This window comes from Eptesicus fuscus, chromosome 12 (genome assembly GCF_027574615.1).
Source record: "Eptesicus fuscus isolate TK198812 chromosome 12, DD_ASM_mEF_20220401, whole genome shotgun sequence".
In the NCBI taxonomy this organism is placed as follows: Eukaryota; Metazoa; Chordata; class Mammalia; order Chiroptera; family Vespertilionidae; genus Eptesicus; species Eptesicus fuscus.
This window is the reverse complement of record NC_072484.1, coordinates 86,600,112-86,620,699: the sequence shown is the minus strand read 5'-3', so window position 1 is coordinate 86,620,699 and position 20,588 is coordinate 86,600,112. Positions and strand designations below refer to the sequence as shown.

Genomic DNA, 20,588 nt, shown 5'->3' with positions numbered 1-20,588 from the left:
AGTTCTGCGGTGCCCAGTGTTGGCACTCGTGTTCGGGTTCCGGGGTCAGAGCTCCGTTTAGGGGATGTCTTCGCGGTGCCTTCCTGAGGGGCTCACCCCTCACCAGCGGCTGTCGCCTGGAGTGTCTGTTGCCCCAGTGCATTCTCTCAGAGGGGCAGGGGTGGAGATGGTCCCTTGCATTTAGATGGTTGCTTTCTGCGTTTACAGGGACCCCTTGGAGCTGCAGTGAATAATCCCTTAGGTTAACGGAGGGGAGATGTTGGGCCTGATCTCCGTTTCTGTTTGGTTTGGGGAATTCATTTGACAAGAACTTGAGAGTCTGCTCCCGGCAGCTCTCTGCTGGATGCCCCTGCGAGGGCCTTGCGTTCCAGCAAAGTCAGACTCGGACGTCTTGTGACAGATACACCTTGTGAATGTCTGGCTTGGTCTGAAAGCAAAAGTGGTTTGCATTTCCTGAGCCCACAGTGACTCAAAGTAGAAGAAGATACCCCGGAGGCCAGCCGCCTGCAGGCAGCCAGCGGGCACCGTGGGAGGCCGGGCGTTTGGGTGAAAAGGGGGTAGGCTTTCGCATCAGGATTTTGCTCGGCCTGGCAAGCTGCAGGGTGGGCAGTAAGGCGGGAGCACTGGAAGGCAGGCAGGGTGGGCAGAAGTCGGACATGGAAAGCCATCCAAAGTTCATTCATCAAAACCCAGCGCCGTGTCAACGGGCGTGTGTGTGCTGGGATTGATGTCCTGCGGTGAAATGAGAGTTAAATGGAAAATGGAGTTCCAGCAGTGCCCCACCCTGCAGGCCCCAGACGGACTAGAGCATCCTTAATCCCCAGGAGAGAACTCCCTGGGACCCCGTGTAGGGATCAGGACTCAGTGGACGGATGTTCCCCGGCTCCGGGCTTCTGACCCCGAGTGGCAGCAGCCACAGCTTCGCCCCAGAACAGGGCTGGCACGCGGGTCAGACAGCGGCCCCGCTCTTGCAGAAGCCCACTTCGTAGGCAGCAGCCGAACTTCAGGGGTCACTGGTCTGTACACTACTGCTCTAAGCATCCCCCACTCCAAACCGGGGTGCCCGGTACTTCATGGGGCAGGACCCCCCGAGCCATTGAATTCCATGGGGTGTGCAGACAGGACTGATGGCGCTGCCCGGGGCGCTGCTCGGGGCTCCGCGCCAGTTCTCGGCCAGCCGCGGTGGCTGGCAGGCCCTGGAGGAGACTGGGAACCAGCCGCACTTGGATGGTATGGGTTTGTTTCCTTCTGAATTTTGTCGGTCTCACTTTAAGGGAAAAAACGATTTGTCCCTCTCCTGTGAAAAGTACCTTTTCCCACAATGAACAGTGTTAGAATGTGAATATATGTCAGCGTAGTGTCATATGCCAACACGAGCCTAGCTTTCCGCTGCCATGCCAACTTGGATGTGCCACGTTCACGCAGAATCTTAAGCAGCATTCATTCTAGCAGCGCTTTTCCTCGTAACACCCCACACACATCTCACGGGCAAAACATGGGCCTGTTCCTTAGTTCCTTTTAAAATCGTGATTTTTATCTTGCTGTTCTGGCCCTTGGAATTTATATTATGTTGAGAGAATTCTTTCAAAATGGAAAGCTACAGTTCACCTAGGCAAAAACTAAAATTATACAACTATGGCCTTATAGCACGAATCCAAGAAATTTCTCCTGAATATGTTTTTTTTGTTGTTGTTAAATGCATTCCCAAAATGCTCGTTCGTTTTAATGAATCATTAGTGAGGTAAGATTAAACAGTCTTATAGGTCACCAAGAAATCATTTCTTAGTAGGTTACTAAAAAAAATAAAAAAATACTTGTGTATTTTCAAGGTCAACTCTCCCCAGGCTAATTGGGATTTTACCCACTGAAACCAGCACAGCCGCTTGTGCTTAAAGCATTCCTTTGCTTTTCCTAAATGTGGTAAATATCGACATAGGACGGTCACGTTGATGATGCTGTGCTTGGGCCATTTATCCTGAATTCAGTCTTCCTGTTATCTCTGGACCTCATTTGGTTTGGGCCGGGTCAAATGTGCCAAAATCCAGATCTGGGCCAGGACCTGGGACAGAGAGGGATGGGCCAGAGGTGTGAGAGAGCCGCGTCGCTGCTGTGCCCGCCCCGTGTGCGGCGGTGGGAGTCTGTGGAACGGGTGGTGCCGCCCAGCGTGCGTCTGCGGCCAGGCTGTGTGGCTGCCTGAGCCTGAGCCGTGAGTGCTGTTCCTGTGCGGCACACCTCCATCTATTCCTGAGCCGGTCCTACTGTCTCTGGAAGGCATACGTGTCTTTGTTTTCTCTCAAAGACACTTATCTTTTTGTTCTTGAGAGTCAGCCTACCCTGGCAAGAACCTGAGAGGGAATTTGTCAAAAACGCCAGAGGCCGTGACACCTCGGGGTGGCGTTCCTATGTTCACTCCACTTCGATTATAGACAGGAGAGCCCTTCATTTAAGAGCGCGATTCCCTGCAAGGTTTGCATTTGGTGCTCAGCAAATCGGGGGGAAGTGAAGCTACTAGAATGGGCTCCCCACCCCCACTTCCTTTTTATCGTTTTAGAATGCCAGAGCATGTCTTCAGATTGCTCACAATAAACAATTTCCAATTCCCACTCTCTAAATCCATTGTTAGATTGAAATTTAAGCCAAAAAAAATCCGGCCAACTCTTCCTCTGTCCTGTTAGCAAACTTGAGTTCCTTCGATCTGCTGAACTCCATGCCGGGCTGGGAACACAGAGGTGACCACGGCTCAGCCCCGCCTTGAAAAGCCTCTGGCGTCCAGGCCCCGGTGGGCGCGGAGGGAGGGCTCTGAGTAATTTGTGATTGCTGTGCTGATAGCTGGCAGAGGCAGCATGATCGCGCCTGTGGTTGTCACACGTCCTCAGGAACGGAGCATGGAAGTAAAGCTGTGCCTGAATGTGGGTCCCGGACCCTGCGATCGGCGTGACGTTTTAGTGCAGCCCGCAGGCACGGCGCGGAGCCTCCTGGCGCGGCCTGGTGGGGGAAGGCTACTCCTCCCTGGCCGGAGTCACTGGAGGACGGTGAAAAGGCTGCTCTCTCCTACGCCGCGCTAACTTTTATGTAGAAAGTGAGGAAAAGGAGCGTAAACCCTCAGGAGATCCCGGGAGGAAGTGTAAGGATAGACACTAGTAACGGACCTGGGCAGGTGGGTCCTGTGTGTGTTTTTATAGAGGTTTTTTTTTTTTAAATATATTTCTTTATTGATTTCAGAGAGGAAGGGAGAAGGAGAGAGAGAGAGAGAGAGAGAAACATCAGTAATGAGAGAGAATCATTGATCGGCTGCCTCCTGCATGCCCCCCACTGGGGATCGAGCCCACAACCCGGGCATGTGCCCTTGGCCGGAATCGAACCTGGGACCCCTCAGTACGCAGGCTGACGCTCTACCCACGGAGCCAAGCTGGCTAGGGCTTTATAGAGTTTTACCTGCTGAAATCTATTGGGAAGCATCTCGAGATATCCGTGGGCTTCCTGAAGTCACGTGGACGATGTTTAACACGTGAAATCTGCTTAATGCAGGTCCCAGTCCTCATTACAACCGGCTCGCACGTCACAGATGCAGTGCCGCCGTGGCATCTGCCCCCTGAGCTCCCACGCCGCGCCCATGGCCCATCCTGGCTTCCCTTGGGCCGGAGGGCCGCGGCCTGCCGCCTGCGGGCCTGGATGTGTCCAGCCGCTCCGGATGCTCCGTGCGTCCTGCACCAACTGCCAAGCAGCCCTCTGTGACGGTTCTCTTTCCACATCCTCTTCGAATGGTTCTTTTCTCACCTTTTGAGCACCTGCTGTGTGTCAGGTACCGTGTGAGGCCCTAAACAGTGAGGTCACCCGACGTCAGCCACTCCGCTGCAGTCCTCTGGCCCCCCCAAATCCTAGCTTAACCAACTCCCGCCTCACGGACGACACTGAGCAGTATCTGGCCTTCGTGACCCCTGCAACATGCTGGTGTGACAGCCCCTCACCCACCAGTCTGAGTCCCCATGGAGACTGACCACGTAAGAGGCCCCCAGAGGAGGGCTTTGAGGACACGATCCCAGCTATAGGGACCTGCTCACCACCCATAACCGGCCGTGAAATGGAAAGCTGAGGTCTCTGCTAGAGGAGGAGGGAGTGGAAGAGGGGGTGATGGGTGGGTGCAGCCTGGGGGGTGGAGGGCGTGGGCCCAGCACAGGGTGAGGGTTTCTTGGGGTGGATGTGCCAGCCCCTCACTCCTCCCCCCACCCCACTCCCTCTTTCTGTTCCTGGGGACAGTGTTCTCAGGAGGGAGGAGAAAGATGAGTCATCAGCCCCCGGGGAGGGATGGAGACCTGTAAGTCTTTCCAAATCCCCGAGTGAGGCCAGCAGCACACAGTAAGTGGAAAGGCAGGTCTGGTGTTTGGGAAGCCAATGTTTCTCTCCCTGGAATTTCTGACTGTCATGCCACCTTGACGGCGTCAGCAGGAATAGCAGCGAGCACGCTCGCAGCCTGTGGCATGGCTGTGTCACTGCTACCCCAACTCCAGTTCAGAACTGGGTCTGGACTGAAAAGTTGGCTGGGCTCTCAGCTCCCCTCTGTCCCTGCCCCACATCCAGACCAGGGGGTCCTCCAAGGCCCCGCTTGCTCTGGGAGAGGCGGTGCGGTGAGTGGCAGAGCTGGGCTCCGGCTGGAGGCCTTTCTATCCCAGCTGCATCCCTCTCTCACTGTGTGATCGAGGGTGAAATTTCCAGCCTCTCCAAGCCTCATTCTCTTAATGTGCAAATGGCAGTCATAGCATCCACATCACAGAGCTCTTAATGAGGACTTAGATGAGATACGGAATATGAAGTATGCCAAGCAGTGACCGGTAGAACTAAGTGCTTTCCATATATTAGCTAGTGCTGTAGCTTGTAGTCTTAACCTACTCTTTTACCCTCTCTTTATTTTACTCTATGACCGTGGTGTCCTCAGTACCTGGTACAACACCTGGGCGCAGAGCAGATGTTCCCTAAAAGTCCAAATTGAATGTGGAAAAAAATTCAGACATTACGCTGTAGTCTTTTCCACTCTTATCAACTTTATTAAGAATTCATTTACATAAACAAATTGTATCTGTTTAGAGTGTATGATTCAGTGAGTCTTGGCAGTGTATGTACCCTTAAAGCCGTCATCCCCAAGATTCCTGATACCCATCGGAGTTCATATCGCCTCGGTCCACGTTACCAGGCAACCACTACTCTGCTTTCTGTCACCATAGTCCAGATTCTGTTTACGTTAATGGGATCGTTCAGATTGTCCTCTCTCGTGCCTGACTTCCTTTACTCAGCGTGATGGTTTTGAGGTTCCAGAGTGGGTTTATCAGCGGTTCAGTACTCTGTATTGCTGAGTAGTATTCCATTGTATGGCTATACCATATTTTACCATTCACCAGTTGATAAACATTTAGCTTGTTTCCGGTCCTTAGCAATTATAAATCTATGAATATTCACGTACATGACTTTGTGGTAACATATGTTTTCATTTCTCTGGGGTAGATACCTAGGAGTAGAATAATTGGGTCATATAAATGGCGCTGAACATAAAATATCATATACCAGCTATACTTAAATAATTGTCCAAATAGTTGTCCAAAGCGGTTGTACCATTTCACATTCCTACCAGCAGAATGTGAGAATTCTGATTGTCTCACATCGTTGGCAGCACTTGGTGTTGTCAGCCTTCCACTGTGGCCATCCTTGTGGATGTAAAGCAGTATCTCACTGAGATTTTAATTAGTATTTTCCTGATGGCTAATAATGTTGGGTATGTTTTCATGTGCTCATTGACCTCTTTGGTATCTCTAGTGAAGTGTCTATTCAAATCTCTTGCCCATTTAAAAAAATTAGGTGGTTTATCTTACTGTTTAAAATATATTCTTTATACTATAATACAGTGTTGACTTAACCTAACTGGCATATAAACCCCTCAGGAGAAAGGGTCGTTGTTTCTCCCTGGTCTTTGTCCACAATGCCCTTTCTAGAAATTAGGTCCAGCTTAAGAGACATTTTTTAATTCTGTGGAGAAGAGCCCTGTAATAATCTATACTAATAAAAGGGCAATATGCAAATTGGTCAGGATGCCCTCACAGTAACAACCGAACAGCAGGCCATGTGGGGCGGCCAGGACGGCAGGGGGGTTAGTGAGGGATGACCAAACAACTGAACAGCAGGCTGTGTGGGGCGACCAGACCAGCAGGGGGTGGGCAGTGAGGGGAGACCAGGCTGGCAGAGGGGGACAGTGAGGGGTGACAAGGCCAGCAGGGGGGGCCATGAGGGGCGACCAGGCTGGCAGGGGGGGCAGTTAGGGGCAACCAGGCAAGCGGGGGGGGCAGTAAGGGGTGACTGGGCCGGCGGGGGTGGGGGGGCAGTTAGAGGCAATCAGGCTGGCGGGGGGCGGGGGGTGCAGTGAGGGGCGATCAGGCAGGCAGTCAGGTAAGCAGTTAGGAGCCAGCGGTCCCAGATTGTGAGAGGAATCCCAGATTGGAGAGGGTGCAGGCTGGGCTGAGGGGACACACACACACACACACCCACACACACACACGAATTTCGTGCACTGGGCCTCTAGTGCAAATATACTTTTCTTTGTAGTGAGTGTCCCCTTAACACTATATCAGATTTCCCACTGTTAAATTTTGAGGAAAATGTGTGGAGAAATGCTTTCTTTTTAAAAGCAGCAAGAAACCACTTCCATGCTTTCTAAACTTGCCCTGATAATTAAAGCATTAGATTCTCTCTTTTTTTTTTCCATTCTGAGGCAACCATCCCCCACCCCTTCCTTGCTCCACCCTCATTCCATCTAATGTGACCGTCTTGTTGTTGCCACTTGACTCCTGACTTCGCTAATCCCCTGAGGAGAAACTGCCTCCAGTGAAGTTTGGAAACTGGGAAGCAAAAGCCCAGTCAAGTCTTGCATTTACCTGGAAGGATCTGCTGAGGGAATGTGTGATTTCCAGAGGGTGGGAATGCGTGGCTTCCAGAACGTTTTCAGCTAAAAGCCGAATTTCTTAGCCGTGTATGTTTCAAAATCCAAAGAGATTGTAAAATATAAGGTCACTTATGATTTCACAAATGCCCTGGGCCACCAAGTAGGTTTTGTGAGTGTAACTTATTTCATCTCTCATCTGTTTTATCGAAAAACCTTCGGGCCAGATTTCAGATGAGTTACTGCTTCCACAGTGGTAAGCATCTCTAGCTTTCTGCCTTCTGGTTGGGACTGAACAGGTCACGGCCACTCAAGCGTCAGTTGAGAGTGTTGTTTTTGCTTTAATTGAGGTTGTTCCATGAAAGGAAGCCAAATACTATTAGACAGGACATCCTGTGATTCCCTTGGTTTACGATGGCCAAGGACATGACTAAAAAAAAAAAAAAGATAATTGCTTGCTTCCTTTCCTGGTAACAAGGGGGCCCAGAACCAATGATGTCCATTTGGCTTTAAGGACTCTAATTAGCAAACAACTAAACCTCCCCGCAAAATCATCTGGAGCATTATAGGACATGGAAAAATGTCAATCTTTTTATGTGATGGACATGGTTAGCATGATTCGGCCATTGATAGCATGTAAGTGACCGATGGCTCTGTTATTTTGAAATAATAATTAACTGAAAAAGAGGAGAAATGATGAAACTAGTAGTTCTTGGAAGCAAACATCTATATATATAAAAGCCCAGCGACCAGAATGAAGGAACGACCAGAACGACTGGTGGCTGTGACGCACACGACAGCAGCCAGCCAGCCTGATATGGGCCCCGATTGGCCCCAACCCCTCGATCGGGGATGGGGCAGGCCAGCCAACTGCCCGGGCCCCTCCCCACTGCCAGCCCGGCCCAGTGGGCCTCCATCGGGGCAGGCCAGCCAGACCCCGCCGGTGCACAAATTCATGCACCAGGCCTCTAGTGTTCACATATAATTCTGGAATCGTGCATATTATGGTATACCTACACAGTGACATGTAGCGCATCTGTTCCACATGAAGAAGATAGGAAAGATACTCGCAACATGTGAAGAAAAGCAAGCTCAGTACTGAAGTGTGTGTGTATTGTGTCGGTTTCCTAGGGCTGCCGTAACAAATGACCACAAACTCGGTGGTTGGAAATGTGCTCTCACAATTTTGGAGGCTAGGAATCCGAAATGAAGTGGTTGGCAGGGCTGTGCTCCTCGGGGGTTGGGGAGGAGCGGGGAGAGGTGCCATTCTTAGCTTCTTTCTACTTCTGTTGGCTCCATTCTGCCCTTGGCTTATGGCTCCATCACTGCAATCTCTCCTGGTATCTCATGTCATCTCCCTGTGTCTCTCTGTGTCTCCTCTGGCCTTTTTAAAGGACATAATCATTGGACTTAGGGCCCTCATCCAGTATGGCCTCATTTTATTTTATTTTTTAATTTTAATTTTTTTTGTGGGGGGGGGGGCTTTCCAAGTTTAAGGACACAGGACAGTATGGCCTAATTTTAACTAATTGCATCTCCAAAGACCCCAGTTCCTAAGAAAAGCACATTCTGAGGTTTCAGGTAGACATGAAATCTGGGGGCACACTGTTGAACACTGTGTGGGTGTAAACCCGTTATTGTATATAAGTATGTGTGCATAAAGTTCATACACCAATACCCAATACACACATAAAAAAGGTCTTTAATTTTATGTTTATTTTCTCCTTTTTCTATAGTGGAAATGTACTGTTTTTTATATAAAAACTTTTTGAAAAATAAGGAGCATTTTTACATATTCCTTAAAAAACCCCACACAGCAGTTTTTTACTAGCATCCTACCTTGAGCTTACTTTCTTTGCCTCGTCAGACTATTCTGAGATATTCTGTCCTTAATTTAAAAAAGAATCCTTAGTAGCATAGATATATACACATAAAACTATATATAATGAGTCACTTTTTACAGTATCTTCTATTATTCTTAATATATTAATTCCAACAATAGCTAAATTTGAAATAAAGTAAAATAGGTCTTGAGACATCAGGTCAACCAGTATAATGCCAAGTCTTTGGTTTAAGTTTGGGAGCCAAAGAAAAGTTACAGTTAATACTCAACTGCGAAATTAAAATCCAGTTTTTAAAAGTTTTAAAGTCTCTAAGTCAGATTAATTCTAGGAACCTAGATACAAGGTACTGGGATAGGATGCTGAGGCACTTCACCAAATTTTATCAAATTGGCTCAAATGCTTAGTGATTTTTTTAACACAAATGTCTACTCTAGAGCCAGCTTCATCCACTCACCCTTCTGAAGACTTTGTCTATAGTAACATCTCTAGTTATTTAGTCAAGTAGTTTATAAGGTCTTCTCAAAAGTAATTTCCTTTCCCTTGTCCGTGAATGCTCACTAGCCAGCGGTTCTTTTTCTGTCTGTAAGTATCTCAAGTTTAACAAAACATTTTAAATTCAGTAGAGACCACAGTCCCCCACAGCTGTTCAACTACAGGAGTGTATCTACTACATCGTCCTTTGCTCCTGGCAGTCCTCATTCTATAGAACTGCAGAATCCAAGGAGGTTTCCCTTAAGAAATTTCTAGGCTTCCACTCTTTCCCAAACCCAAGGGTTCTTCCCATGTGCCTGCCCCTCTGTTATTTGTGCACCTGATTCCGTTTGCACATGGCTCAACTCTTGCCTACTTTTTACTCAAATGCTCAGTTTTTGCACTTCCCTTTGAGAATCACAGTGTTATTACACTGATGCTAGAAATGTTTTAACTTTTGACCTATTTCAAGGCAAGTAGATCAGATAACAGAGAGGTCCTGCAGGGGTGTGTGTGTGTGTGTGTGTGTGTGTGTGTGTGTGTGTGTGTGTCTCCGTGTGTGTGTGTTGTGTGTGTGTGTTTCCGTGTGTGTGTGTGTGTATGTGTGTCTATGTGTGTGTGTGTGAGTGATTTTTGTCAGGGGCTGTTGAGTACTTCTGATGCAAAAGTCTATCAGTCCCTTCTTTATGTTCCAGTAAATAAATGGTAGATGAGCCTATTAATTTAAGAAAAAAACAAAAACCCTCTTGTTCTAATCCGCCAATTTACAACTGGTGTGCCGCAAGAATTTTCAAACATGCAATACCTGACTATCTAGCCAGGGGCACTGACCTCTTTTCCCTTAGACTGCCCAATAAAAAACAACAACAGCCGTCCGTGTGAATGAATCAAAGTTATACTTTTTTTTTTTGTCAGATCAGCAAAATAAGTATTTTTTTTGGCGTGCTGCAGAATTGTAGTAATTAGTTTATGCGTTTCACGAGATGAAGAAGGAAATGTAAGGAAGACGGGACTGGTGTCTCCCAAACAAGAGGAGCGGGGAGGAAGGATGGACTGCGCTGTGGGGTGCAGTGAGGAAAGCAGGGAGGCGGGGTCCCCTCTCTGGCTGACACGAATCATCGCAGCTGGGAAGGAAGTTCTGGGGACGGTGGCCTGGGGAACTGGTGATGGAACAGTCTCCTGGTTTGGAGAGCAGTCCTCACTGCCACACTGATCTGGCTGAGCGTGACTAATCTCAGCCAGAGCTACACCCCAGGTTTCCATTTCCTGCTCTCGTGTGCAGCCGTCCTGTGTGCAATTTGCGGGCTGCTCTCTGGGGTTGGGGTGTCCTTTGAGGGAGAAGCTGATTGGTACCTTGTCAACTAAGAGGTCTAAAGCTCATATCTAAGAAGCTGGGTGTTAACTGTTGCTGTTTGACACTGGCCGTTTTGGTTTTGTGTCAGCCGGCTGTGGGAAGAATTAAGAGTGGATGGCACCAGCAGGGCTGGGCGTATGGGTGTACGTTACCCACTTTGGGGTCGAATTCTCTGGAGTAAATGCTAACACTGGCCTGTGCTTTCCTTGTCCTTTTGGGCTTAGTTTTATTGGTACTTTCCATGTCCATTCAGAACGCTCTCCGGGTTTAAAAGTGGATTTTACCGTAACGCACGGGCAGACCTTTGGGCAGGCCCCGGTCTCAGAGGGAGAGTCCAGGGGTGTTTTTTTAAAGAAAGAGATTTTTCTAAACACACAGTCAAGACACCAACCTGAAGTCTTTCATTGGTCGTGAGAAAAGCTTATAAGCCGTAATGAACATGATCCCTGTCCATTTTGACTAAAGTACCTCAATAAGCAAATTGAGAGACTTAAGTCCAAAGTATGCACCGCCTGGAAATGGGAAATGGGCGATTCCTCAAATATTAGCATGGCGTCTGTGTTACAGCTGTGTTACAGGTTTTTGAGCCAAAAATTATTCCCAGCAATAAACGGAGTAAGTAGTCCCCCACGTCTCCACATCCAGGGTGTTCGGGGGAACTTGTGTTTTGAAGTGAGAATATAAAATAGCCCGTGGTAGGAATGAAAGGGGAAACGCTTGTATGAAGACCACGGTTGTGTGCTCATTTGGAGTTCTCCCCCCGCCCACCACACCCACACACACACACACACACACACACACTTTCCTGATGTGGCACAGACCGAGGGCAGACGGGGCCTTGGTGCCGAGCACGAACCCTGGAATCAGCCCTAGGCCCACAGGCCAGCTCGTCACTTCATAACCGTGACTGGACATGTGTCCCTGTGTCTGCTCCTGCATCACGACATAACGGCTGTCGGGTCACATCGCGTGGTCGTGAAGACTAAGTGAGACAAGGCCTGAAGGAGAGGAGATGCCCAGGTTACCAGCCGGCTGCGGGGGGCTCCGGAACGAGCGGCCGATGCCCCCGACTCCCAGCTCAGTGCTCTCAGGACGCTGAGAGGCAGCCGGTGAGTCTGTGTGTCAGTGTGGGAGACGTGAAGAGGGGCACATTCCTCCACCTTTCTTTTGGGGGGGGAGGGGGGCATGGAGGCAAAGTCTTCTAATCCACTCACCCTCCATGTATCCTCCTCCGAACCCTCTCCCATAGCACCAGAGACATACCAGTATCTTGGCAATTACATACATGGCGTGACTTCAGGAACCCTGTGTACTTCCCCTCCCCACGAAACGCTTCCACGCGTGCGCTCATTCGGCGCTTGTCATTGAGCCACGGCCGTGCGGGCCAGGCCCTGCCCGGAGACAGGAGGTGCAGCGGGAAGCGAGGCGTGCTCTGCCTTCACGGCTAGGCGAGGGCGGGAGGTAGCAGACAGGCCACACACCAGCCAGGGGACCACAGACGTGTCGGTATCACCAGGGGGTGTGGGGGGAGGCACCTCCGCGGGGGCAGGGCGCGCTGGCGGAGGAGTTGGCCTGTGAGCCCAGCCTGGGGCCGAGGCGCAGCCCGGGGTGCCCAGCGCTGGGAAGGACCCTCCTCTGCCCCAGGCCCGGAGCCCATTATCCCTCGGGATGAACCTCAAGGCCCTCACCCCTTCATTTGCTTTTTTATAACGAGGAGGTTTAGAAAAGGTGGACAACAGGAGATGCCAGGTACCCGAGGCGGAACCAGCGCCGCCCAGGGCCCAGAACCGCCCAGAACCAGGAGGTGGGCGCCCTCAGCGCATCGCCCCCACGCGGCGTGGCCTCGGTGGCATGGTCACTCGGCGGCCACACTCCGCTCTGTGTGCTGCGCCCAGGTCTGCGCTGCTGACCCCACAGCCGAGTGTGGGCACTGGTCCCCGGAGAGGCTGACCCCGGATCGGGGGGAGTGGGGGGGCATGGCCTGCCTGGAAGTGACTCGGGGTCATGGGAGAGAGCTAAGGTCGGTGAGAGGGACCAGGGCCAGGAGGCTGGGGAAGTAAACAGCGGCATATGGTCAGGAAGGAGGAGATGTCCTGGGAGCCGGGGCGGCGGGGGGGAGAGGGGGGTTTGGGGGGTGGAACCACGCAGGGTTGGTGCCCGAGGAGACCGGCCAAGCCTGTGGCATGGGAACGCGCTCGGGTCGTTGGAATTATTTTCGGAGCGTGGACACCGGCCCCCGCTGCTTGGAGCAGATGGCCCCTCGGGCAGACGCTCGGTCTGACCTGCTGCATTGCTGACACGGGAAGGAGCGCAGGCCCCCTCTGCGTGTCTGCCTGTTGGCGGCCGGAGCCCCGGACCCTTGTCACAGGAAGCGAGTGTCATTCAGATCCACGAGCGTTGTGGATGCCACAGAGAACTTCTTCAGAATTCCACCATGTCTTCATTCCTTCGAGAACAGCCGCGTTCATCCGGGGCCAGAGCTGTTGGTTTGCTGGTTCTGAGTTTAAAACCCAAAACCTACAGGTGCTGTTCTGGAAGTCGCCTTTGGGGTGCGTTTGCTTACCGAGGGCAGGTGGTGACGGTGAGGAGCCCCTGACTGAGGAGTCTCCGGGGTCGGCACCGAGCAGGCCAAGCTGTTGGCGTGGAGCGAGGTTCTCAGGCCAGTTATGGAAGGGGTCTCTTTCAGGCCGTGGGAGAAGTCTGCTCCCATCACACTCGTTCTTTAGAAATACAGGACTGGGAATATCGATGCTGTGCAAGGAGGAGCTTCCAAAGGCTGGGCGCCCTGGAAAAGACGGACTCTCTGCTCATTCTCCCGGGAGGGGCAGGTGTGTGCTGGAGGCAGGGTTCCTGGGTGTCAGGCGGGAGTGGAGGCCTGGGCCTGTTCAGGCGCCATCCGTAAGCAGGAGCGATAACGGGGAGCAGACCAATAACTGGGAGGGAAGGCCGCCTCGAAGAGCCGGGGACAGAGCAGGCAGCGCTGGTAACTCACGTTTCATCCGGTGTTTCTCAAAGCCCCTTAGTGTTAAAGTTCATTGCGTTGGTATTCTGCACTAGATCTAAATTGGGAAGAGCCTGATTTTGAGCAAAAAGTAGTATTAGTTCCATATCTGTGTTTTAATAAAATGCACGTGTTTCATAACCACCGGCATGTCTGATGTTGGCCGCCCTGTCTGAGGTCAGTTCTGCACTCAGACCTCTGCCCCAGAGGCTCTCCTCCCTGGGCTGCTCTCCCTGGAGGGCAGCCTGGAGGAGTGGTCGTGCATTGTCTGTCTAATCCCCTAACGCAGTCACAGGGCCTGTGCAAACAGAACAGACGCACCTCTGGCCCGGTGGCCCGAGTCAGCACATGACCTCTTCACTCCCCGTCCCAGCCATAGAGCCCATGCGTGCGTCAGTAGCCCCCAAGTTCAGCGGAAGCCTTATCCCCACGTTTAGATGGAACTCAGGTCAGTTTCTGTAAGGTCTCCAGGGCGATTTCCTCTGCCAAGGTTTGTCTTTCCAGGATGCCCTCTTCGCTTCTCTCCATCCTGATCTCCCTCCTCACAGTCTCCTTGCCCCCACGCTCCAGGTCACCCCTGAAGAGGAAGTGCTGAGGCGAGGATTACCGCAGATGCCTGTCCTGGTGGCTCGTTTAAACCCCACCCTCACGGGACTGAATCTAGAGAAGGAAGTACACGCGGCCGAGAGCGGGGACGCTTCTGTTCAGGGGACACGTTGGCAGGCCACTCCCCAGGGATGCCAGTTCATGACGAGCACAGCCACTGGGGGTCACATCAGCCTTTCGTTAGGTCGGAGTCCGGGGGGCACTCAGGCGGGATCTGGTTGTGCTGCTACAAGGCCCTCGGAGGGAAACTCGCACATTCACGTGACCGCTGTCGTCTGAATCTCTTCACCCCCCCTCCCCTCAGACGGAAGACACACATCCAGTGCAGAGTGGCCTTTGAAAACAACTTTGGGGTTCCAGCCTTCGGCTCAGTGTGATCTATGGTCTTAAATGTAAATTGATTTCTTCAGAATAAAATAAAACCGGTTGTTTTAGAAACACGTCACTTGTAAGAGAAGGAAATCTTATATCAATGATTAGCTAAATCTCTTTTTAAACTCTTCCTCGTAATATCTGTGAATACTTAGAAGTGTTTGCAAAAGGGCTCTGTCTGTTAGAATGACAAAATTCTGAGCAAAGAGCTGTGTTTACGAGTGTGTTCGAATCATGCATGTCCCCTTGCCTGGCACAGAGCAGCAGGCCAGCCTTGAGTGTCCTGAAGCCTTTAGTCAGAGTCACCCTGGGAGATGGGCCTTCCAGGTGAGGTCCTACCGGAACCAGGTGTGAATTCAGCGGTCGGTAAGGAAGTGGCCTCGGAGGCTCCTCACAGGGGCCTCTGACGCCTGCCGGCAGGACAGGCCTCCTGGGCAGCGCGGGGACCTTTGAACCTGGCCGAGAAACAGTTTGGGTGCTAGATTACCGTGAGGGTTTCGGAGTTTGTGTGCCGAGCTCCGGAAAGGAAGCCTCCAGGTGAGAGGAATGCCGTTCCTCTTGGTGCCGCTTTCCCAGGCTGTCGTTGTTTTCGTGAAAGGTGGCTTGCTCCCCGCAGTGCTGGGGGACACGCTGAAAACAGGGTTGTTACAGGAGAGAAGACGTCACCCGTATGGGCGTAGTGTCAGTGTGGGATGTATGAGCGAGCACGTCCGCGTGGAGAAGGTGGGGTTTTCAGTGTTTCATATGGAAGGTGAGATGTCGATGGCATATGGTTCCGCTAGGGAGGGGCATAAGAAAGGCTACTCCAGGCAGGAGGCCTTCTGCAGGCTCAGCTTCACCCGGGTGCGGGGTAAATTAACCCAAACGGAGCTCCTGCAGACAGGAGGCCACCTCGCGGGGGCTGTTCTTCTGCAGATGGTCATGTCAAACTTGGGAAGCCTGGCAGACTCACATGTTAGTTGTGAAAAAAAATCAAAATCAGAATAAGCTCCACAGGCCTCATTCCCAGAATTGTTTCTCGAGCCCCTCTCCTTCCGCTCACACCCCAAAACAAGGCCAGAGCCGCCGGCCCGGGCCCCCTGGCCTGCTGAGACCTTCCCGAAAAATCCGTTTTCCTCCAAAAGGAATGAGCAGAGTGTGAAGGGAGGAAATGAGGTAACATGGCCTCCTCCCCACCACACACACACACACAACACACAACACATACACAGAGATATACACATACCCCACACACACCCCCAACACACCACACACACACATGCACACACACCCAATATAACACCCAACACACACACACAGACATACACACACACACTACATACACACACAACACATGCACACACACAGATATATACATATACCACACACACACCCAACACACCACACACAAATATAACACACACACACAGGCTACACATGTACACACACCACATACCCAACACAATACACGCACAGATATATACATACACACAAAGTACTTATACTTGTACACACACATGCGTACACACATAGACATATGCCACACGCACTACACATATATACACAGACAACACACTACACAGAGAGGCATACACACTACACACGTAGAGACATACACACATACTACACATAGACACACACCACACACACTGCACGCACACGCGGCTGGGATCTCTTAGTAAGGCTGGGGTGAGGCCGAGAGACAACATGAATTACAAAAGAAATACTTTCATGCAATGCCGCATACAATGCTAGCTGTGACATTTTACGTGTTTGTCAAATCCTGAGGAGACGCCCTTCCGGAATAATTCGTAAGCGTTGGCAAATCTGTTCTCAGCCAGCATGGTCGTGTGTTTTGTTCGGGGGCCAGGGCTGGTGAGCGTGGCACTCATCTCTCGGCTTCCACAGTCCAGGGCTTGCCCAGCCTTCGTCCGGGCTTTGCTCAGCAGGTGCGCTCAGGCCTGTCGCCCAGCACCCCTGCTCCTGGGCCACATGCGGCGTCTCATCAGCGGCGGTGGCTGCTGCACAGCCTGGACGGCCCTGCCCCGGGCCCGCCGAGGGCTGACACCGGCGCTGGCAGGGCCTCAGGCCCAGGCCGCTCTCTCTCAGCCAGTGGGTCCCTGGCCACAGACAGGCCCAGCAGTGCCTGCGTCTGCGGGGGTGTGGAGGGGTTTTTGTTTTCCTGTGTGTGTTTTCTCCCTCCTGTTTCCAAAAATAAAATAAAATAAATATACATATAGTGCCAGTTTTCGGAGCAATGCATTAAGATTCACTGTGAAGTGACATGTCAGTGCCGTGTTAAAATACAGCGGCCCCGGGCTGTGATGCCAGGAAGCAGTCCCGTTGCCACTGCCACTGCCACCGTCCTGACCAGCTCTAAACGCGTGTGACCTGGTTAGGAGTCTGCCGGAGCGGCGGAGTGTAGGCCAGGGCTTCGACTTCCTTTTCCGCAGGGCCGGCACCGAGAGAAATGGTTAGGTCCCGGGGGCCAGATGGAGGTGCGTCTAAGAATAAACCTGTTCCGGGTAAAAGGCGGCCGAGGACCCCAACGGAGGACAGACCTGCCTGGTGCCTGGGCCCTTCGTCCTCGACGTGTGACATCACTCCACCTTCTTAACCATTTCCCTCTCTTGGCCGAACTGTTGGAAATTGCTCAAGGTCAAGAAGTGTAACACGCTGAATCACGGTAACGCTTACCTTCGGTAGCACTGGGCATCTCGTTTGTCAGGAAATCATACGGTTCCTGCCCTGCTTCCCTTCACAGAATTTTTTCGAGGATCAAAATGGGAGCATGGACTCCCTTCAACTCAAAAATGACAGAGAAACGCCTTGTCATCCACACACAGGCCTGAAGAATCAGCAGGGCAGGTACTCTCGCCTGCACCCGGTCAGATAGGCTGGCACCAGGAAAGGGTCATAAGACCGTGGGGTGGTGGGGGGCGTCCACGGAAGAGCGGAGACTGGGAGGTGCGCTCTCGCCGGCCCTGGTGTCGTATTGGGACACGTGTGACTGTCCTTCTGTGAGCTGTCTGGCCACCTGGAGGGCTGAGGTCTGACTGTGTGGGAGTCGCTCCCGCAGAGAAGGTGGGAGCTGAAGGAACTGAGGAAAGGTGGGGGGGGGGGGGCCGTCTGCGGAGAGGGAGGAACCAGGGCTCTCACCCACATCCCAAGGCGCTGCCCGGGGGGTGGGGCGCTCAGCTCACAAAGGGTGTGAGAGGCAGCCACAAAGGGAGGGGGATTTGGGAGTATTTGGGCGACATTTAGAGGAGAAAGATCCTAAGGCTGTTTTAATCAGCATGGATGTGGTGAGACGTTAAGCATATCGATTCCACTGCTGGTCATTGGAAAGAGGTGCGGGCATCTGTTTAATGTGCCGTCTGTTTTAGAAAATTCTCCTCTTGGCCCTTCCTCGTGGCCGTTCTCCACCCTGGCCTTCCTGCTGGTCCATCGGCACACGGTTGTTTTCCCTGCGGGGTTTCTGGGCCGAGGCTGCGCCGGCAGGCGGTCGGGGGTGGGGAGGACTTGGTGGAGGTGAATGCTGAGCCTAGCACTGCCATCCAGTGAAAAGGGCTCCGAGTTTTTCTCAAGCAAAAGCAGATGCTGTGCGGTGTCCACACTCCTCTGCCTGAGGCCTGAGGGCACCGGGCCGGGCTGGGCGTCTGTTCGGCCGCAGAAGGACCGGTCCCGGGGAGTAGCGGACGTCATCAGGAAGGGCCGGAGGAGAGGGTGGCTCATGGACAGCGCCTGCAGCACGGGGCCTGCTGCCTCGCTCTCCGGGATTGTCGAAAAGCCAGCGTGACTCCCCCCCTGCCCTTCGTGCACTCCTTCTCTTAGGGACCCACACAGCTTCTGCACTCACTGGTAGATGGCTTTAACTGTCTGAAACGGAGATCAGCGTCTCTCTCCTGCATTGTGTTCGGTTTCATTTCTACGTCATCTAGAGCCGTGGTCGGCAAACCGCGGCTCGCAAGCCACAGGCGGCTCTTTGGCCCCTTGAGTGTGGCTCTTCCACAAAATACCACGGCCTGGGCGAGTCTATTTTGAAGAAGTGGCGTTAGAAGAAGTTTAAGTTTAAAAAATTTGGCTCTCCAAAGAAATTTCAATCGTTGTCCTGTTGATACTTGGCTCTGTTGACTAACGAGTTTGCCGACCACTGATCTAGAGTAAAGTTTCACCCCAGTTTGGCCTGTTGCCATCCAGCACAGTCTGGGCCCTGGAGCCTCCTCCTCCGTCGTGGATACGGGCCGTGGATGCGTAGCCTGGGAATGCAGCGCGGGAGCTCTCAGCTCAGCCTGAGAAGCCCTCAGGAAGCATACCAGGGCCGGAAGGATGCCAGGATGCGGAAATCACAGCAAACATCCCAAATACTTTAAATTTAGAATTAGTTGTCTTTTAAGGGTTTATGTAATTGACACAGTGGATTAAAATTTAGAGGGATGTTACAGGCAGTGGTTTTGTTTAATAGGTGATAGGCTAAAGAAAACAGTGGACGTTATTAACCAACAGGTAAACAGCCTTCGATACTGTGGTGGAAAAGCAGGATTCGGTCCCGTTATCCGAGTGCCAGCGGCGTGAGCGTCTTCAGGGGAAGAGAATTTCGAGAGGAGGGTGCTTTTAAGGATGGGTGGATGGATATTCATTTATTTTTAGTAAAAAACAGATTTTTATTGCTTTTTTAGCGTTAATAAGAATGCCGAACACAGTTTCATAAATCTGTAGATTTTCATGTAAAAACCTATAAAACTATAGTTTTTTCTCTGTCATATATAGTCATGCTTAAAAATATTACTTATCTCTGACTTCCATGTACCGTAAAAGGGATAAGGAGCCTTTAGGGAGATGACTGCCTTGGGGTCCCAGGCAGGAAATGTAGTGAGAGTCTGGAACACGGTGTGGTACCGGAGAGCCAGGGCATTACCAAGGACTTCCAGGGCCTTGCCAGAACAACTCGGAGCCAGCCCAGCACCCCTCCACGAGCTGTGTCAGTAGAGAGAGAGACTGCCGTGGACTGAAGCACATCGAATACGTTTAGGTCCACGAGTTCATTATTACTCCAATGATAAAACCCCATTTGCTATCTTCGGAAAATAGTAGGGAACTGCCTCTTTATGTTGAAACTTGGTAAATTAGGGGATAGTACCAGGCATCTCTTCTGCCTTTCTTATCCGATTGGTACCTCAGGGGGAACTGTCTCTTTATAGATTATTCCAGCTAGGAGGTCAAGAATAAATAGTCGACTATCACTTTGCAGTCTCTGAAGAATTGTTAGGTGCCACCAATGGCTAACGAATCACAGGAGCCAGCCAGACATACTGTGCCTCCTGCTGGAGGCTCAGACACGGCGTGATCTTGCCCCCCAACCCCTCAGTTAGAGCTTGAGTCAGATCAACCTTGAGATCAAGCGCCTGTGGATAGAACACAAGGGTCACGATCGCATTGTAAGGTATAAAAATGTGGAGCAACTATATTGTACACCTGAAACTAATATAATATTGTACACCAACTCTACTTAAAATTTTTTAAGAATTAAAAAAAATACAGGGGACAGAGGAATGTGTTAAATCAGACCAATGGGATGCAGTGAGCAAAATCCAGATTATGGAAACTCCATGAGACAACCAGCCCAGTTCCTTCAACAATAAAAACATAGCAAGGGAAATATTAGAAATGGAGACGAAACCTATAAATAATGGGAACCTAAAGTGGCAAATGCATAGACTAGAAAGAGAAAAGAAAGGGCTTAGCCAGATTAGGGCTGTTACATCCCTTAGAGCCGTGGTCGGCAAACCGTGGCTCGCGAGCCACATGCGGCTCTTTGACCCCTTGAGTGTGGCTCTTCCACAAAATACCACGGCCTGGGCGAGTCTATTTCGAAGAAGTGGCGTTAGAAGAAGTTTAAGTTTAAAAAATGTGGCTCTCAAAAGAAATTTCACTCGTTGTACTGTTGATATTTGGCTCTGTTGACTAAGGAGTTTGCCGACCACTGCCTTAGAGTTCTGCCTGGGGCGCCCACCTTGACCGGCTGGATGTCTTGCTTTT

General features: G+C 51.4%; 1 protein-coding gene across 5 annotated transcripts in view; it reads left to right on the top strand.

Annotated features, from left to right (window-relative positions):
* Nucleotides 1-20,588, top strand: part of MAPRE2 (microtubule associated protein RP/EB family member 2) — a 118,342-nt gene that overhangs the window by 47,906 nt on the left and 49,848 nt on the right. The gene's annotated exons all lie outside the window — the stretch shown is intronic.